General features: G+C 24.4%; 1 long non-coding RNA gene across 2 annotated transcripts in view; it reads left to right on the top strand.

The window, feature by feature from the left end:
- The first annotated feature begins 521 nt into the window (after positions 1–521).
- The window catches only part of LOC136092287 (uncharacterized), an 8966-nt gene continuing 3917 nt past the window's right edge, over positions 522–5570 (top strand). Inside the window, exons 1-2 of one of the 2 annotated variants that reach the window (XR_010644319.1) lie at positions 522–626; positions 2878–2971. This is a non-coding gene — a long non-coding RNA (uncharacterized LOC136092287). Of the gene's footprint in view, positions 627–2877; positions 2981–5570 lie in introns of both variants that reach the window. The other variant, XR_010644318.1, reaches the window with a different exon arrangement.

The following is a 5570-nucleotide window of genomic DNA, read 5'->3' as shown; positions in this document are numbered from 1 at the left end:
AATAATAAAAAATAAAACAGGAAGATCTTTTTTTTTTTTAATGCAAATCCACCTACCCAAGGCCACGAAGGCCACTACAATAGGGAGGCTACTTCAATTGTGATAAAAACCCTATCTCAAATCTAAAACTCCAATACACGAACCTTGACGAACAAGGGCGTTGCACGGAAAAACAAGTTGAAAAACTTATTTTTCATGTATAATATTGTATAAAATTATAAATAATCTCACTCCAGCTAGTTTTATTTGTATGTTTGAAAAAAATATAAAAGAAAAGTAGAGTAAACTGGGGAAAAAAAGTAAATGGTTTTGGAATTTTGTTTCATTTTGCGTTTATTGAAAGCTTAAACAAAAAATTTAAAAAAACGCGTATTAAAGCGAAATTTGTGCTTTATCTTAAGGTGTAAAAAAAGTTAAAAAGGTGTAAAAAAAATTATTTTTTGCGTAGCAAACTTTTTAATTCTCACTCTACTATATATATATTTTTTCGAAAAAATAAATTTCAAAACTCCCAAAACTAAAATAAAGCTTTACTATCACAGCAAGCACATAACGTTATTTTAACGTTGCGATTTGTTTGACATGTGGTTGAAAAATAACGATCTAAATTTCAACTTTATTTCAACGTAAGTTAAACGTTTAATTTTAACTAAAAATATAATATAATAAATAAAATAAACGTTTAAAATAAGCGTTGAAATTTTCAACTTACGTTAAAATAACTTTGAATAACTTAGATAGTTCAAAAAAACGTTGAAAATTTCAATGTTATTTCAACGTTTATTTTTAGTTTTTATTAAACGTCGAAAATGAATTAAAGTTTGGCGACGCAAATGTACTAATATTTCAATATTAATTTTAATAATGCTTAAAAGCTCAATATTGCACATAGATTTCTGCGTAGGAAAGTTCTTTAAAAACTTTTAATAAAAGTATTAATGTAATTAAAGTAAATTTATCAGAAAAAAATTATTTGCATTATACACACGTTTTTTAAAAGTCTTTTTACATTGTGTACTCCAATTACAATGCATATTTTATATAAAAATGGTGGATTAGAGATATTTAAATCATTTAAAGATGTTTTTATATATATATGTAAGATTTACAATCAAAGTCATATTATAATTATGAAACTATAGTGTGGACCAGTATGTTTTGGTTTGTATAGTCAAAAGACAATGCTGTTTGTGCAAATGATTCACTTGATGGATTTTCATATGAAAACCCATCAAGTTGAATAAAGAATCGTTTTGTCCATTGTCAAAATCAAAATGTGAAATTTGAAGTAAAAAATTAAAATAACACACAACAGGTGGTTGTTATAAGTTTAAACTAAATTGTGCTTAAACTACAAGTTTTTTAACTTATTATATATATATATATATATATATATATATAATATATATATATATATATATATATATATAGTATATATACACATATATATATACATATATATATATGATTATAACTGGTTATAAAATACATATGTAATTATATAAACATTATGACTTTTTTTAAATTAACTTTTTATTCACTGCCATCGTATATAATTGTCTTGAATATGTCATTATTGTACATTCATGACACAACTTTCTCCCAACAATTTTTTACACATATTATAATCTAAATCATCAAGTTGCTTAGATGACAAATTGTTAAATAAATTTCTTATTTCAACAATAGTTAGTATAAACAGCCGTTTCCTTAACTTTCTCTCTTCTTTTTTATCAATCTTTTGCTGCTTTTAAGTCTGTTGTTTAAAAAATTTCAGATCTAATTTGAGCATGTTGTTTGCAATTCTTATTAACTTTTTCTTTTTTTATGTGCTTTCTGAATAAAGCACTTAAATACCTCTAATATCAAGACTACTACTAATATCAAAACTACATAATCTTCATTCCAATTCTTTTTGATCTTATCTAGTAAGATATTGCTTCCTTAGGGGCCTTTTGCATCACTTAACATCAAAACACAGTGCTTAAAAGATCTGCAATTTTTGCAGTAATTTGCAAATTTCATGACAGGTTTTTATTCTTTATTATGCAATACAAACTCAAGAATTATTTAAAAAGTTGATAATTATGCAGATATATTTCAAGTTATATTTTCTTTATTAACATCTAGGGCTATCATTTGGCGGCTAAGGTATGATTTATTGACCTACAGATTTAGTACAAACTTAGCCAACAGTTATTTGGTCAAGTTTCCCTAAAAATACGTTTTAGCTTATTTTAATACGCTAATAAATTTTAATAAAGCTAGTCAATGTTATTTTTAATACAAAATAAAGCTAATAAGTACTTAGCATATAAATTTATCAATATTGTGAAGAAAAACTGTATTGTTTTTAAAATTAAAAACTGATATGTTAAAATCGTTTTTCTTTTTATATATTTTTTGTAACTAAAAACTACAACATAAAATGAGTTTCTGCTGTTAAGGTTTAAAGGTTATTTAAGTAATAAGAGTTCATTTAGTATTATGATAAACTTTTAAATAGCTTGTAAATTGGATTTGATAATTGATGATATTAAATAGTTTGAACTTGGTGGAAGTGCGCAATGAAACGTGTGATAAATGTATTAAACAGGTATATTTCAATATACCTGTTGAGTATTAAATCATATTTATATAGACAAGTTTAGATCAGTTTGTCTATTAACTCCAAGCTCTCTGTTGTATTCATGTCTTGTTTTTTCAGATCTTAATTAAGATATCTATTGTTTTTGATTATTGCATAACTTTGCCATGATTTCATTATTTTTTCTTTATTTGTGATTAGAGTATTTCATTAGTTTAGTTTATTTGTGATTTGAGTGTATTTTTACTTTTTTTTATTTTTTTTCGATTAAATTTATTTTGTCTTCACAGGTTAATGGCAAATAAATTAAGAACAAAGTTTTACTCGACCAGATCTAAAACAAACCAAACAAAAGAGACTGGATTTCAAATATATATTTACAAGGTGCTAATAGTATGTATATTATATTTCTTTGTGCTGCTCTTACCAATATATATATATATATATATATATATATATATATATATATATAATATATATATATATATATATATGTATATATATTATATATATATACATATATATATGTACATATATATATTTATATATATGCATATATGTACATATATATATATATACATATATGTACATACATATATTTTATATATATATATACATATTTATGTACGTATATATATTTATATATATATATATACATATATGTACATATATATATATATATATTTATATAGTATATATATACATATATGTACATATATATATATACATTTATATAAATATATATACATATATATGTACGTATATATTTTTATATATATATATATATTATATATATATATATATATATATAATATATATATATGTACATATATATGTATATATATATAAATATATATATATATATATGTACATATATGTGTATATTTATATATATATATCTACATATATGTGTATATATATATATATATTATATATATCTAGATATATGCATATATATAAATATATATGTACATATATGTATATATATACATACATATATATATATACATACATATATATATATATATATATATATATATATATATATATAATATATATATATATATATATATATATATATATACATATATATATATATATATATATATATATATATATATATATACTATATATATAAGTTTAATTGATAAAAACTTCCCAAAATCTCATAAATTCCATAAACTGTTTAATCGAAACAACCTGAACCTTAGCTATAGCTGTCTTCCGAATATTTACAACATCATCACTTCACATAACAATAAAATTTTATCAAATTCTTCAAACCTTAATGCTCCAACGTTCAATTGCCGACAGATTAATTTATGGCCACTTAATGGAAAATGTTTAATTAAAAATGTCATCTATTTATGTAATGTTAAAATAAATCCTCAAGATGAAGGTAGATATTATGTTGGGCTTACTAAAAAAAATTTTAAAGATCGCATTTACAAGCATAATAATTGCTTTCGTTATGAAAGTGGGTCAAACTCTATCGAACTTTCTAAATTTGTGTGGAGTGTTAAAAAGAAAGGTTTAAATCCTGTCCTTTCGTGGAAAATTTTAAACCAGGCTGAACCGTTTAAACCTGGTGGTAAGTCATGCAGTTTATGCTTGACGGAAAGATATCATATAATTTCATCCCCATTGCCTTTACTAAATAAGCGAAACGAACTTGTGTCTAAGTGTCGCCATGAAAACAAATATATGATAAATAACTTAGATGTCATCAAAGAAGACACTCTACAATATTTTTAATATATTTTTTTAATTGTTTTTTTGAGATTTGTAGCATCTGATGATTGCTATTTGCGTGAAACTCTGAGTAATGTTTTAAATAAATCGAGTGTTATGACGGGTGATGCGGAAGTTATCGGACAAAATAAAAACGTCAATAACTTATTTATAAATAAAAAAACAAACTACTATTATTTATTTTTTAAATAAAGCATTTATCTTTTAATAAAAATCTTTTCTTTTTTATATGAAAAAACACTACCCTCTGCAATTGATCTTAATTTTGCTCTGAGGCTCATCATTTGCGACTGTAAAAAGTCTAAATCATTTTCTTGCAGTTCTAGTTTAATGTGATCAATTATAACTTGCTCTGTTGAAGCTTGCCAATCTCCCTCGTAAACCTTCTGTGCCAAATGTCCCCAAAACTTTTCAATTGGTCGTGCTTGAGGCACATTTGGGCGATTGGATTTTTTATCAACGTAATAGACATATTGGTCCATCCAATTAAGAGAACCTTTAGAATAATGAGAACTTGCTAAATCTGGCCAAAATAAATAGTTAACGTCTCCATAATACTTGTGAATAAATGGAAGAAGTCATTTTTCTAAACATTCATTAATATAGATTGATGAATTGATCGCTACAGCCTTGGAAGTGCGAAACAATGGCTTGGACATACCATGGTCAGATATGGCTATCCACATTAATAATTTTTTTGGAAATTTCTCTTTTCCTATAAAACAAACACTTTCTGGGCATGTCTTTTTGTTGTTTGTGTAGTATCCAGAATTTCCAGGCATGTTGTCCCCTGCAAAACAAAAGTATTTTTCGTCATCGATGACTAGAAGCGATTTTGTGTTATAGAGTTGGTTAACTAGTTTCTTGCTTTTTTTCTTTGCCTTTATTTGTTGTTCTATAGTGTATTTTGGAGTCTTTTCATGTTTTCTATATCTAATATTCATTTTTTTTAACTGACGACCAATTGTCCATTGATTTACACAGAATTTAATAGCTATTTTTCTCTGACTGACCCCTTTTCGATTGTTGACAAATCTCGTTAATTCAGCTTTTTTTTCTCTAGTCCAGGATGTCGGACGACCAGGGTGCTTTCTATCAGAAAACGATTGAACAGTTTCAAGTCTTTTTAGGTTATCATATATTGTACTTCGAGCAAATCCTTCCTTTTCAAAATGATTTACGATTTTTTTTATTTTTATATTAGGTTTATTTACAAAAAACATTTTTAGTC

Source organism: Hydra vulgaris, chromosome 15, assembly GCF_038396675.1.
Source record: "Hydra vulgaris chromosome 15, alternate assembly HydraT2T_AEP".
In the NCBI taxonomy this organism is placed as follows: Eukaryota; Metazoa; Cnidaria; class Hydrozoa; order Anthoathecata; family Hydridae; genus Hydra; species Hydra vulgaris.
This window is presented reverse-complemented; position numbering and strand designations above follow the sequence as displayed.